The sequence below is a fragment of the Hordeum vulgare genome, chromosome 3H (genome assembly GCF_904849725.1).
Source record: "Hordeum vulgare subsp. vulgare chromosome 3H, MorexV3_pseudomolecules_assembly, whole genome shotgun sequence".
Taxonomy (NCBI): domain Eukaryota; kingdom Viridiplantae; phylum Streptophyta; class Magnoliopsida; order Poales; family Poaceae; genus Hordeum; species Hordeum vulgare.
In genome coordinates, this window is record NC_058520.1 from 388,720,949 (window position 1) to 388,737,342 (window position 16,394).

Genomic DNA, 16,394 nt, shown 5'->3' on the forward strand with positions numbered 1-16,394 from the left:
GGAAAAGTTTTGGAGTCTGTTTACATACCGAAACACATACCTCTTCGTTTTCGGAGTCTCAAACAGGCTGATAAATATCCCTTAGGTATTCCTCCGGAGTTATGGTATTGATAATATTGCTTTCAACATTTATGGGAGTACCTGAGATATAGTGCTTGATTCTGTGCCCATTTACCACTCTCGGACAATTACCTCCCGTGTTGTTGATCTTTATAGCACCAGAATGATATACTTCCTCAACAATATAAGGACCTTCCCATTTAGAGAGAAGCTTGCCTGCAAAAAATCTTAAACGAGAATTATATACCAATACATAATCACCTACATTGAACTCACGCTTTTGTATCCTCTTATCATGCCACATCTTAACCTTTCCTTTGAACAACTTGGCATTTTCATATGCCTGAGTTCTCCATTCATCAAGTGAGGTAATATCAAACAACCTCTTCTCACCAGCAAGTTTGAAATCAAAGTTGAGCTCTTTGATTGCCCAATAAGCTTTATGCTCCAGCTCAAGAGGTAAATGACATGCTTTACCGTACACCATTTTGTACGCAGACATGCCCATGGGATTCTTATAGGCAGTTCTATAAGCCCACAGTGCATCCTCGAGCTTCTTAGACCAATTCTTTCTAGACCTGTTGACAGTCTTTTGCAGAATCAGTTTAATCTCTCTATTGCTTAGCTCTACTTGACCACTCGACTGAGGGTGATAGGGAGACAAAATTCTATGGTTGACATCGTAATTAGCAAGCGTTTTACGGAAAGCACCATGACTGAAATGTGAACCACCGTCGGTCATTAGATATCTAGGGACTCCAAATCTAGGGAAAATAACTTCTTTAAGCATCCTGATAGAGGTGTTGTGATCAACACTACTAGTGGGGATAGCTTCTACCCACTTAGTGACGTAATCAACAACAACTAGGATATGAGTATACCCGTCGGATTTTGGAAAAGGTCCCATATAATCAAAGCCCCAAACATCAAATGGTTCAATGACAAGTGAATAGTTCATAGGCATTTCCTGACGTTTACCGATATTACCTATTCTTTGACATTCGTCACAAGACAAGACAAACTTACGGGCATCCTTGAAGAGAGTGGGCCAATAGAAACCTGATTGCAATACCTTGTGTGCAGTTCTATCTCCCGCATGGTGTCCTCCGTAGGCCTCGGAGTGACACTTCTGTAGGATCTGTCCCTGTTCATGTTCAGGTACACAACGCCTAATAATACCATCTACTCCATCCTTATAAAGGTGAGGATCATCCCAAAAGTAATGTCTCAAGTCAAAGAAGAATTTCTTCTTTTGCTGGTATGTCAAACTAGGTGGTATATATTTGGCAACGATATAGTTTGCATAATCAACATGCCATGGTGCACTACGTGAAGTATTGATGACATTCAATTGCTCATCAGAAAAGCTATCATCAATAGGTTGTGGGTCATCAAGAACGTTCTCCAACCTAGACAAGTTATCTGCTACGGGGTTATCAGCACCCTTCCTGTCGACAACGTGCAAATAAAATTCTTGTAGCAAGAGAACCCATCTGATAAATCTAGGTTTAGCGTCTTTCTTCTCCATGAGGTACTTAATAGCACCATGATCAGTGTGGATAGTGACTTGGGAATCAACAATGTAAGACCTGAACTTTTCACATGCAAACACGACTGCTAAAAATTCCTTTTCCGTAGTAGCATAGTTCCTTTGGGCACTGTCTAGAGTTTTACTAGCATAGTGAATAACATTCAACTTCTTATCAACTCTTTGTCCTAGAACATCACCAACAACATAATCACTAGCATCACACATGATTTCAAAAGGTAAGTTCCAATCAGGTGGTTGAACAATAGGTGCAGTTATCAAGGCTTTCTTAAGTATTTTGAAGGCTTCCTCACAATCATCGTCAAAAACAAAAGGAATATCCTTTTGCAAGATATTGGTAAGAGGCCTAGAAATCTTAGAGAAGTCTTTAATGAACCTTCTATAGAAACCAGCATGACCAAGGAAACTTCTTATACCTTTGATATTTGTGGGGTATGGCATTTTCTCGATTGCATCAACCTTAGCCTTATCGACTTCAATACCTCTTTCAGAAATTTTATGTCCTAAGACGATGCCTTCAAGACAAGATTGGTGTCTTTACATCTCTGCAAGACTCGATCAAGGTTGCTGAGGAAATCATCAAAAGAAGACCCGTAAACGGAGAAGTCATCCATGAAAACCTCAACAATCTTTTCACAAAAGTAAGAGAATATAGCCATTATGCATCTTTGAAAGGTGGCAGGTGCATTACATAAGCCAAAAGGCATACGTCAATAAGCAAAGGTACCGAAAGGGCAGGTGAAAGTGGTTTTCTCCTGATCAGATTGTGCAATTGGTATTTGCAGAAACCAGAATAACCATCTAGAAAGCAGAAGTGTGTGTGTTTAGACAGTCTTTCTAGCATTTGGTCGATAAAAGGCGAAGGGTAATGATATTTCCTAGTGGCTTTATTCAACTTCCTAAAATCGATCACCATCCTATAGCCAGTAATAATCCTTTGTGGGATCAATTCATCCTTATCATTAGGGACAACGGTAATACCTCCCTTCTTCGGGACGCAATGCACCGGACTCACCCAATAACTATGAGCAACATGATAGATAATACCTGCTTCCAGGAGCTTTAGTATTTCTTTTCTTACTACCTCTTTCATCTTAGGATTTAATCTCCGTTGATGAGCAGCAACTGGTTTGGAATCATGATCGGTTTTAAACTTGTGCTGGCATAGAGTGGGACTAATGTCCTTAAGATCATCAAGAGTATATCCAATAGCAGCACGGTGCTTCCTCAGAGTTTTTAGTAACTTCGTTTCTTCATGCTCTAAGAGGCTAGCACTAATAATAACATGATATATCTCTTTTTCATCAAGATAGGCATACTTAAGAGTATCAGGCAACTATTTAAGCTCGAACAAAGGATCACCCTTTGGTGGGGGTGGATCTCCAAGCAGTTCAACATGCAAGTTATTCTTAAGGATAGGATATTGTTCTAAGACAACTCTATCTATCTCATCCCTTTCATCCATATGCATATCATTTTCATGCTCAAGCAAGTATTGCTCTAAAGGATCAGTAGGAGGCACGACAATAGAAGCTAAGGCAATAGTTTCATACTTACTAGGCAACTCTTTTTCATGAGGTTGTCTACCTAACTTGGAGAAATTGAACTCGTGTGACACACCTTCAAAGCCAACAGTGATAGTTTGCTTCTCACAGTCAATATGAGCATTGACAATATTGAGAAAAGGTCTGCCAAATATGATGGGATAAAAGCTATCTTGAGTGGTAGCAAGAACGAGGAAATTAGCAGGATACTTCGTTTTACCACACAAGACTTCAACATCCCTATCAATTCCCAAAGGGCAGATAGTATCTCTATTGGCAAGCTGAATAGTGACATCAATAGGCTCTATCTCAATAGGTGCAATCTCGTCTTTGATTTCAACAAATAAGGATTGAGGTATTGCACTAACACTAGCACCCACGTCACATAAACCATGATAACAATGATCTCCTATCTTAACAGAAACAACAGGCGTGCCAACAACAAGCCTATGTTTGTCTCTAGCATGTGGTTTAACAATTCTAGCAGCATCTTCACATAAGTGAATATCATGGCCATCAACATTAATGCTAGGTTCAACTCTAATTTTCTTAGGGAGTGTAGGTGTTCTAATGTACCCTCTACATATCACACTTGAAGCTTTAGAATGATCCTTTATCCTAACAGGGAAAGGTGGTTTCTCAATGTAAGCACTAGGAACAATAGGATCATTATAGGCAATGACTCTCTCTTCAACTGGATTGGGTTTAACTACATTGACTTCTAAGGGAGGATGATATTTAAACCACTTCTCTTTGGGGAGATCATTATGAGCAACAAATGATTCACACAATGAAGCTACTACCTTAGAGTCAAGTCCATACTTAGCGCTAAAATCACAAAAAGTTTTTGTTTCAACAAAGGATTTAACGCAATCAAACTTGAAATTCATACATGACTCCTTACCTTCATCAAGCTCCCAATCTTCAGAGTTGTGTTTAATTCTCTCCAATAAATTCCATTTGAAGTCAATATCTCTCTTCATAAAAGAACCGGTACAAGAAGTGTCAAGCATGGTGCGATCATCATGAGAAAGCCGAGCACAGAAGTTATGAATGATAATTTATCTCACGAGCTCATGGTTGGGGCATGAATATAACATTGATTTAAGCCTCCCCAAGCTTGAGCGATGCTTTCTCTGTCACGAGGCCAAAAATTATAAATATAATTCCGATCACGATGTACTAAATGCATAGGATAAAACTTTTGATGAAATTCCAATTTCAACCGATTATAGTTCCATGATCCAGTATCATCACACAGCCTATACCTTGTCAATGCCTTATCCCTCAAGATAAGGGAAATACCTTCTTCTTGACCTCATCCTCGGGCAAACCTGCAAGCTTAAATAAAACACAAACTTCATCTACATAGATTAGATGCAAGTCTGGATGTGATGTTCCATCTCCTATGAAAGGATTAGCTAGCAGTTTCTCAAGCATACCCAAAGGAAATTCATAGCAAATATTTTCAGTAGGTGCAGCAGGTTGAGGGGCATACTCTTTGTGCTTCTGTTCGAGGTGAAGATACCCCGAACAAGCCCATCAAAGGATTAGTTTCCATAGTGACAAGTGACAATAAATTTCAGCACGCTATATAAATGTTTCCTTACCAAGTTCCACTTACCAAAGGCGCTTCACTCCCCGGCAACGGCGCCATAAAAGAGTATTTATGACCCACAAGTATAGGGGATCTATCGTAGTCCTTTCGATAAGTAAGACTGTCGAACCCAACGAGGAGCAGAAGGATCTGACAAGTGGTTTTCAGCAAGGTAATATCTCCAAGCACTGAAATTATCGGTAACAAGTAGTTGTGTGGTGAGATGACTCGTAGCAAGTAACAAAAGTAAGAACGGTGCAGCAAAGTGGCCCAATACCTTTTGCACCAAGGGTCAAGCCTGGACAAAGTCTTATAGGAGGAAAAACGCTCCCGAGGACACACAGGAATTTCTGTCATGCTAGTTTTCATCATGTTCATATGATTCGCATTCGCTACTTTGATAGTTTGATATGTGGGTGGACCGGTGCTTGGGTGCTGCCCTTACTTAGAAAAACATCCCACTTATGATTAACCCCTCTCGCAAGCATCCGCAACTACGAAAGAAGAATTAAGACAAAGCCTAACCATAGCATTGAACTAGTGGATCCAAATCAGCTCCTTACGAAGCAACACATAAACTAGGGTTTAACCTTCGGTCACTCTAGCAACCCATCATCTACTTACTACTTCCCAATGCCTTCCTCTAGGCCCAACTAATGGTGAAGTGTTATGTAGTCGACGTTCACATAATACAACTAGAGGAAAAACAACATACAACACATCAAAATATCGAACGAATACCAAATTCACTTGACTACTTATAGCATGACTTATCCCATGTCCTCAGGAACAAAAGTATCTACTCACAAAGCATAATCATATTCATGACCGGAGAGGTAATGAGTAGCATCAAAGATCTGAACATAAACTCTTCCACCAAGTAATCCAACTAGCATCAACCAGAAAGAGTAAGTAACACTACTAGCAACCTTACAAGTACCAATCGGAGTCGCGAGACGGAGATTGGTTAAAAGTGATGAACTAGGGTTTGGAGATGAGATGGTGCTGATGAATATGTTGATGGTGATGAGTCCCCTCTGATAAGAGGAGTGTTGGTGATTACGATTGATAACCCACAAGTATAGGGGATCAATTGTAGCCTTTCTCGATAAGTAAGAGTGTCGAACCCAACGAGGAGCTAAAGGTAGGACAAATATTCCCTCAAGTTCAATCGACCACCGATACAACTCTACGCACACTGTACGTTCGCTTTACCTAGAACAATTATGAAACTAGAAGTACTTTGTAGGAGTGATAGGAAAGGCGTGCAAGAAACTAAACAACACGTAAATAAAACAAGGGGTTGGTTAGATAAAGAAACAACTACGAGTGTCTAACGAGTGTGGAAAAGTGGTGGTAGGAGTTGCAGAATTGTCCCTAAGTAATTGACTACGTTACTAGATCGATAGCAAGTATCATGTGGGAGAGGCCTGTGCTAGCATGTTGATGACCCACAAGTATAGGGGATCAATCGTAGTCCTTTCGATAAGTAAGAGTGTCGAACCCAACGAGGAGCAGAAGGCTCTGATAAACGAATTTCAGCAAGGTAATAACTGCAAGCACTGAAAGTAGCGGTAACAAGTGATTGTGTAGCGAGGTGAAACATAGAGAGCAAAAAGTAACAAGTAACAAGTAGTAGCAACGGTGCAGCAAGTGGCCCAATCCCTTTTGTAGCAAGGGACAAGCCTGAACAAAGTCTTTGTCACACCCTATTTTTCACCCCAAGTTTTCCGTGTTGCAAAAATCACAGCTTGTTAAAACTTTCTCAAATAAAGTTGTGAGTGCAATGTCAGCCCTTGTTTGAGTGTATGCTTGCTTGTTTGATGACTCAAACCCATGAAAAACTTATTATTTTGCTCAAAATTTTAATGAGGGATTGTCACACCCTGTTTGTCATCACAAGTATTTTATGTTGCAAAAATCAGAGCTTGTTAAAACTTTTTCAAATAATGTTGTGAGTGCAATGTCAGCCCTTGTATGAGTGAATGCTTGCTTGCTTGATGACTCAAACCCATGAAAAACTTATTATTTTGCTCTCTTCAAAAACCCTTTTTCCTTTATATCAAGATCACCTTCATCATGTTGGGATACACTACTAGCTCATGAAGCCAAGTGGCACTTCCAACCAAAGTTCGTGATCTGATCCTGATATTATTTTCATTCATTAAAAACATTAATTGGTGATTTAAAATATTATTTTCCTATTTTATATTTATGTCTGTTTCTAAGGCCAGGAATGATATTCCCACAAGGAAAATTGCTTTCTTGCCTTAGAGAAATACTGAGTAAATTCATGGAAGCTGAGAAGGACATATATTTTCCATATATAAGATTTTCAACCCTATTTTATATTAATATTATTTGAGTAAAACCCTGAAAACCATTTCTGTCTGTTTTAGCTTTTTGAGATGTTTCCAAAGGAAATTATCTCAGTAAATTCCCATAAAATTACAGGAGCCCTCCCAAACCATATTAGGTGCTCACCTAAAATTTCACCTGGATCCAAGGTGGGGAAGTGCACTTATAGAGCCCAAAACCCTCTCTGTCCAGAGTAGAGTTGGAACAACTCTACATTGCAAAGTTCCTCCAATAGAGCTGAAACTTTGCAGAGGTGTTTAACACCCCAAATGAGGACTCCACACCAAAGATGGGATTTGTGAGACTCTGTTTGGCCACACTTCCTTTATAAAGGACAGTACTGGTCACTTTGAGACATTTTCAAGTTTGCAAAGCCAAACTTGTTCAATGGAGCTCAGATTTGGTGGAACCCCATGTTTTTACCCCAAGACCAAACCTGTTAAGTTTCATTTACAGTGGTGGAGTGGAAGCACCCCAAGTCACTGTCGAACACCAACTGATAGGAAGGTAGAAACCCTCCTAGCCACTGTTTAACCCAATGTCAAGGCCCCAAACTTGGTGGGTTAGAGCACCAGAACACCCTGAGCACCCAGTCAATCAGCCCCTCCCCAACTCCAAGCACAAGTGACAAGAACTCCAATTTGAGCTGCAGGGCAGTACTGGCAACACTAGTGTTCCTTGCTCCCTTGACCAGCTCGAGCTCCCACGAAACCACAACGGCTAGGCACACTCCCAACAACACTCAGGACATGGAGGACATGTCCCAAGTGCCCCAGAGCGAGCCAGCATGCTGTGCCATGCCAAAACCGCGCTCTCGGCGCGCTGCAGAGAGCCACCCGCAAGGGGCCGACGCTCCAGCCGGTCCCAGCCTCCCCAGTTGTGTCCAAGCACTCCCCCGACAACCGTTTAGTGCAAAGCTACCCCAGGGACACTCTCCCCCTCGCGCAAGAGCTCAGGCGACGCGTGCCCATGCGCGCCCGACGCGGCCGAGCATGCACGGTCGCTGCAGCTCGTCCCCACTCACTTTCCCTCTGCGGCCGTTGCACCAGGAGGCCCTAAACCACGTCCCGAACCCATGGTTTCGCGGCCAGCACCTCGCTGTGCTTGCACGCGTGCCACAGTGAGTCACCGGCGTGCCCAAGTCGGGTCACCGTCGTTGGCCTATAAATAGGTCCCCCCGGCACTCCAGCACCCTCCAAGCAGCTTCAGCACAACCAGTAGACACTCCCTAGCCGCCCAATCGAGCTCGCAGAGCCCCGGTGCTCGAGATCGACCGAGGCCCCTCCGCCTCGGAGCTCCGGTCGATCTCCGGCTACACGTCGACTCCTGCGCTGCCCGACCTCCCATTACACTCCCCTTGACACCAGGAACGTTTCCCCTAACTCTCCCGAGCGAATCCATACCCCTAGCCCCTAGTTCATCACCAACCCGAAACCTTTCCGCCACGAGCACCTCGTCGCCGGCGACCCAGACCACCTCCTGTGACGTCCCGACCACGAGCAGGTAGGCGGATGCACAGGGAACCCGTTCCCGTTCCTAGCTTGGCCTGAGGAAAACGGCAGCCTCGCTGGCGTCCATCTCCACCTCTCTGGCTGGAGGTAGGAGAAGGACCCGGCAGGTGGTGCCTACCTGTCGGTGTCCTGGGGCAGCCAGCGCGCGCAGCCGCTGACGCTGACCCCAGGGGCCCGCAGGTCAGGTTTGAACCTGGCCCGCGCGCGCCTGGTGGCCAGGCCTGCTGGCTGGGCCGACTGGATCCAACCCCCCTGGCCTTTTTCTTTTGTTTTAATCCAGCAAACTAAATGATTTTTATAAAAAAATTAGCTAGTAGAAAAATATAATTCTTCCACCAGTAATTTTCTAAAAATGAGTAGTATTTGATTTTGTAATAGTTGACATTTATCAAAAACAGAAACTATTTTGGTATAATGAAATGATATTAAAAAGCACTTGTTTGCTTCTGTTTGCCTTTGAATAAATACGCTTAGCTAATAAAACAATAGGAAACATTTTTCAAAATAATATCCTGAATTTATTCAAGCCTTGCAACATTTTTAAAAGCACTTTGTGATCTGTTTTAGTGAGAGCTAGTATTTATTATTCCTTTCTCGACGGTAGAGCTATCGAGTGATGGAGGATCCGGAGCGGAAGACCTCGAAGACCCCGGATACCTAGCTGACCAAGGCAAGCAGCCCTTTTGCCATGACTTAAGTATATAAAATGAGGCATGCTAGTATAGCAAGTATTTTCCGTTGCATGTGATCACGATGCCGGTTCATCATTGATGTGATGGTACCGAAGGCTTCGTCGAAGCACTTGCATTGATAGTAATGATATTCACATGGCTCCTCGGAGCACAAACATGATGAGCTGACCCTACCACTTATGAGGATCATGCTACTGTCATGTTGACTAGTAAAGTAGAATCACTGCATTGAGCTTGACCCTACCCCGTGAGGGTCACGATATTATCATGTTGACAAGTAATGTTAAGGCATATTATCTCAAGCATAATGATGAGTTAAATAAAGAGTTTATGAAAACCCCGTCGGGTGCCACTAATGCCCGAGGGTGAGGATGAGTTGGTGATCACTTTTGGTGAAGTGATGCACCGGTGATTTTGGTGTGAGTATGGTTTCGGAAATGGCTTAGATTTATGATGTGTCGACCGTCCCAACCTTACCAGTACGACCACGATACCCCTTTATGGGACGGGGCTTTGTTGATTACTCTGGTCGGTACTAGCAAAGAGCCACATTACTAGTGGCGGGAGTGATCGGTGTCACTCTCGTGATGGGGTCGTGCCAGGTAGGATGACTATGCCATTATTATGAGTTCCAGGCAAACCGTTGGTCCCTGCATGGTTAATACAGTCCAGAGTCGGTGCTCGTAAGACGTACAACATGTGGGCTGGGTACCAATCAGGTGGATCTCTTTGTCTAGTATCGTTAGGGGAAAGATGATGATCGGGTACTTACCTTGGGTATATGTGATATACCGCGAGTCGTGGATGACACAGAAGTTTCCCGTTTCTCGTGGGTCCAGCGTACTACCTCTGCAGAGTGTAAACTATTCGAATAGCCGTGTCCACGGTCAAGGACAGTTGGGTGGTGCTGCTTAAACTACGTCCAGAGTTTCCGCATAAACCAAGTGTGTGTGTGTGTGGTGTTAAAAAGGTGTTGTTATGATAATCACAATAATATGATCAAGTTCGGTGACTTGACATATAGGGTAAACCCGGATGGTTTAGCCCTCATTTATACCTTGAGGTTATGAAAAGTCCTATGACTTGGCATATAGGGAGAACCGGTGTGTTCAACCCTTGCCAGATATGTTGATATCAGTAACCTGTTCTTCAAAAGTAATTCTTTAACTTGTTGCACATACTTGATCATACCACCACATTGCATTCCACTAAAGATAATTGTTACTGTTATTCCTTACCATATACATATCATGGGCTGTTTGCGAGTACATTCAAAGTACTCATTGGCTTGCCACTGGTTATGTTATTGACCAGACATGGAAGGACCGGAGTTTGGCGATGAGTACGCCATTGGAGACGGACTTGCGATCTAGGACACTTCCAAGTCAGAATGCCTGTCGGTGTAGGCTTGATGGCATGGGCACCGCTTAGCCCTTACGAGTTTCCGCTACTCGATGTATCCGTTTAATTTGGCTTTAGGCCTTGCTCTTGAACCCGACCTTCTGGTCATTTGATGTAATAATTTCAGTACCTGGATGTAAGACTCTATTATTCAGTATCTGTGTTCAGTGAACATTGATCCTTGGGGTCATTGGGCACGGCGATCTCGACTTGCTAGTCGGGGTCCCCACAGAACTGGTATCAGAGCCATCCTGACGATAGGAAGCCTTAGATAGCATGGACGTTAACCAAGAACGTTAGAACGCCAGCCTTGCACAATACTCTTGCACATACAACCTCCTGACTTCTCTCCTATGCCTTGTAGATGGCTGCCGTGCCTGGGACGCTTCTGGAGACCGGCTTTCCACTACTTCTGGTGGATGTCTCGAGAAGTGCCACGTACGACGCACGCCCATCTTCCTCTACCACGAGCACTGGGTCAACGCCGACACCAAGGAATATCACGTGGACGTGATAGTGAAGGCTAATGACTCCCCGTCTAGTTGGTTCTTCGAAGGACCACAGATGGGAGAGCTGATGTTGGTAGTGGAGACGGCTGCACAAGAGGCGCTCGTGCAACTCCGCAGCATCCTCCCTGAGATGGATAATGAGCCTGTCACTCGTCACCTACCTTTCGTTAAGGAAGGAGTGGATGGGAGTTGGACACTCACCCCAGCCGCGGAGGATGGGATGCCACTAAGGTTACAGACCTACTTCAACCTCTCGTTGGACAGCCTCACACACTTCCTGGTTAAGGAATCAGTCAAGCTTCGCCAAGAGCTGCACCTAGTCAAGGGCCTGATCCACGCTGAGAAGATGCAGAACCGCAAAGTAAAGAAGGCAGGCGCACTTGAAGGGAGGGCAGCTATTGCCACTAAGGGTGGTGTGTTACCCATCCAGGCAGTCCCTCTTCGGAGTCGCCGCCTGACAGCAGAAGAGTACACTGAGATCTTCGCCGCCTCGCCCAAGAGACACCGTGATGTGCGGATTCTTTCTTCCACCCCTGTAAAGGAAGAATATGTTGATGAAGAGGAGGATCCTGTTGAGTCCGCCTTTGAGACCGAGCAGTCCGCCGCGTAGGTTTTCGCGTAGGCAATTCGGAGTACCCAGAGTATAGGGCATCCATGTATCCGTTTTTAATTTGCGTATGTGTGCTTGATGTAAGTCACCTATTGCCTTGGGCAGCCTGTAAGTGACTACGTCACCTAGTTGTCATGAATGCAAATTTCAGTTTGCCAAAACATTGGTTTTAAAGGCTTGGCACATGCACGTATTGGACCCCCTCTTACTAGGAGAAAATCCTTGTACTCCCTTGCAAGGTGGCATTTTGACCTGTCTGTTTCTATGACAGGATGGTGAACGCAACCCGCAACAGCACCTTCGGAAAACCCGGCGCCGGCTCCTCAGTGACGCCGCAGGGAACCGAAGGAGAAGCTCACACTGGAGGTCACCACGAGCAGCCTAGAGACCTTCCGCCACCACCTCCTCCTGAGAACTTGACGATGGCTCAGTTCCTTCAAGCTCTTCGGGAGGAGCGTCAAGCCAGCAATGCCGCTATCCAGCAGCTAACTCAAGTACTGGTAGACAACCCGCCGCGGAATGAATATGGCGGTAGTCGCTCTACTCTTTCTGAGTTCATGCGGACTACGCCCCCCATATTCACGGAGTCGACTGAATCCCTGGATGCCGATGACTGGATTCACACCATTGAAGATCTCCTTGCGCTGGTCAAGTGCACCCATGATCATGAGAAGGTCCTTTATGCTTCTCACTATCTCGGAGGCACCGCCAGGGCATGGTGGGATGGATTCCAGATCATGCGGGCAGGGCAAGTCATCACGTGGGAGATGTTCAAGGAAGGATTTCGCGCGGCTCACATTACACCTAGACTAATGACCATTAAGAAGCGGTAATTCCGAGCCTTGAGGCAAGGCAGTGGAACTGTTAAGGAGTACATGCAAAAGTTTAATCTCTTGTCGAGGTACGCGCCTGAAGATGTTAACACTGAGACCGCTAAGGTGGAACGCTTCATGGAAGGGTTACAACAGTCCCTGCAATACCAGATGGTGGTTTGCGGCTGCCAGACTTTCAGCAAGTTGGTTAACAAAGGGCGTATGCTGGAAGACAAGCGTCGTGCAATGGACGACACCCGCAAGCGGAAACTGATAGGCAATGGAGGACCCAGTAACGCAAGACCAAGACCATGGCAGTCAGCACCTGCAAGACCTAACTTTCAGCAGCAACAGTACAAGTACCTGGTATTCCGTCAGAATTATCAGCCTCAGCAGCAAGCCAAGCTAGTAGTCAAACCGCCGAACAACGGTGGAGTCAAGACCAACCCTCCAGGGCAAGTCACCTGCTTTGGGTGTGGTCAGACTGGGCACTATTCCAGGCAGTGTCCCAACAAGAAGCTCGACGCACCGCGTCCCAATGCACCCAACCCCGGTCATGGTGCACCAGGAAGGAACCAGGCCCCCCGCAACCAACAGTTCAATGGTAGGGGCCGGATCAATCACATCACTGCAGAAGAAGCACATGAAGACCCGGACTGCATTTTGGGTACGTTCCTCGTCAACTCAACTCCAGCAACAATGTTGTTTGATTGTGGTGCCTCGCATTCTTTTGTTACTCAAGGGTTTGCGGAAAAATGCGGTTTAAAACCCACTTTACTCTGCAGGCAGATGGCAATCCAAACCCCGGGAGCAGTATTAAGGACCAACCTAGGGTGTAGAACGGTCGAGATAGTTATCAATGGGACGAGTTTCTTGGCACACCTCATTGTGCTTAAGTCACAAGGTGTAGAAATAATCCTCGGTATGGATTGGTTGGCCAAGCACCAGAGTCTTTTGGACTGTGCCAACAGGGCCATCACCATGATAAGCAACCAAGGGGTCAAGGTCAAGTTCGTCTCCGAGCCAATATCGGCTCACGCACCTCCAGTCAACACTCTCTCCGAGGTAGAGCTTGATCGAGTGCCTATAGTGTGTGAATACCCGGACGTCTTTCCTAACGAGCTACCCGGACTGCCTCCTGACCGAGACATTGAGTTCATCATTGAGCTCATGCCCGGATCGAGGCCTATTTATAAAAATCCTTACATGATGGGTTCCGAGGAGTTGGCAGAACTGAAGAAGCAGCTGGATGAGCAACTCAGGAAAGGGTTCATTCGTCCGAGTGCGTCACCTTGGGGATCACCTGTTCTATTTGTTTCAAAGAAGGATGGTACCATTCGACTCTGCGTCGACTACCGTTCCCTTAATGAAGTCACAATTAAGAACAAGTACCCGCTCCCCAAGATCGAAGACCTGTTTGACCAGTTAAACGGGGCCAGGGTATTTTCCAAGATCGATCTCCGATCGGGATACTACCAGTTGAAGATCCGACCCGAAGATATAGCCAAGACTGCATTCGTGACCCGATACGGTCTATATGAATGCACGGTCATGCCCTTCGGTTTGACAAATGCCCCAGCCTACTTCATGTACCTCATGAACAAGGTCTTCATGGAATATTTGGACAAGTTTGTCGTCGTGTTCATCGATGACATACTAATCTTCTCCAAGTCCGAAGAAGAGCATGAGCAACACCTGAGGCTAGTTCTGGCAAAGCTTCGAGAGCACCAACTTTATGCCAAATTCAGCAAGTGTCAGTTCTGGTTGAACGAAGTTGGATTTCTGGGTCATACCCTGACGGCACGCGGTTTGGCCGTAGATCAGTCCAAGATTACTACAGTGACCAACTGGGAATCACCCAAGGACGTGAAGGATGTCAGGAGTTTCCTTGGGCTCGCGGGATACTACCGCAAGTTTGTTGAAGGATTCTCTAGCATCCCTCGACCGATGACTCAGCTCTTGAGGAAAGGTAGGAAGTTCGAGTGGACACCGGCATGTGAAGCAAGCTTCCAGGAGTTGAAGAAGAGGCTAACTACCGCCCCGGTATTGGCTACTCCGGACATCAACAAGGAATTCGTGATATATTGTGATGCCTCTGGAACCGGGCTCGGTGGAGTCCTGATGCAAGATGGCAAGGTCGTGGCGTACTTGTCACGGCAACTGCGACCGCATGAGGAGAACTACGCCACCCATGATCTCGAGCTAGCAGCTGTAGTGCATGCTCTGAAGACGTGGCGACATTACCTTCTGGGAAAGCGGTGCGAGGTATATACAGGCCATAAGAGTTTGAAATATATCTTCACCCAGAGGGAGCTGAATATGAGACAGCGAAGATGGCTTGAGTTGATCAAGGATTACGACCTCAGCATTCAGTACCATCCCGGCAAGGCGAACGTGGTAGCCGATGCCTTGAGCCGGAAGGCAGGCTCCTTGAACGTCGCGCTCAAGGAGAGGTTACCCATCTTGTATGAAGAGATGGAGGGCTTCAGACTTGAGATAGTCGAACCAGGGTACCTGGCCAACCTCGAAGTCAAGCCTACTCTGGCAGACGACATCAAGGAAGCCCAGAAGGGGCACAAGAGTATCGAAGGCCTCAAGACGAAGATGCGAGAAGGCAAAGACTCAGGATTCTCGATTGATGAGCAAGGAGTACTGTGGTACGGGAAGCGCTTATGCGTACCTAACAAGGCCGAACTTAAGGACTTGATCCTGCAAGAGGCACATGACACACCGTACTCTATCCATCCAGGTGGTACCTAGATGTACCAAGACATCCAAGAACGATTCTGGTGGCATGGTATGAAGAGAGAGATTGGCTCCTATGTCGCTAAATGCGATGTATGTCAGCGAGTCAAGGCTGAACACCAACGACCTGCTGGATTACTGCAACCTCTTCAAGTGCCAGAATGGAAGTGGGATAAAGTCGGCATGGACTTCATCACCGGGTTGCCCCGGTCAAATAAGGGTCATAACTCCATTTGGGTCATAGTTGATCATTTGACCAAGGTGGCCCATTTCATCCCCGTTAACACCACTTACGATGGCAGCCAGCTGGCCAGTCTGTACATTCATCGAGTGGTGAGTCTTCATGGAGTTCCCAAAGAAATCGTGTCCGACCGTGGCACGTAGTTCACTTCAAGATTCTGGAAGAAGTTTCAAGAAGCTCTCGGAACCAAACTCTCTTTCAGTACGGCTTTCCACCCGCAAACGGGCCGACAGACCGAGAGGGTAAACCAGATACTTGAGGACATGCTCCGCGCCTGTGTTTTGGCCCATGGTGCCAAGTGGGAAGACTGCCTACCCTTTGCTGAGTTCTCTTACAACAACAGCTACCAGTCCAGTCTTCAGATGGCCCCATTCGAAGCATTATATGGGCGGAAATGCTCCACCCCGCTCAATTGGTCCGAAACCGGTGAAGGACTAGTTTTCGGACCAGAAGCACTGCAGAACGCAGGGGACAAGGTTCAGCTTGTCCAAGAGAACTTGGAGGCAGTTAAGTCAAGGCAGAAGAGCTATGCTGACCCTCGTCGCAGAAACGTGCAGTTTGTTCCCGGAGACCAGGTTCATTGGACCCTTCAAGGTTCATTGGACCCTTCAAGATCACGGCAAGGCGCGGGGAAGTAGCTTATCAGTTGGAGCTACCTCCGGAACTTTCGGGTGTACACAATGTGTTCCACGTGTCACAGCTCCGGAAGTGTTTGCAAGTGTCGAACCGTCCCGATCTTCACAAGGACATTGATCATCAAGCTAT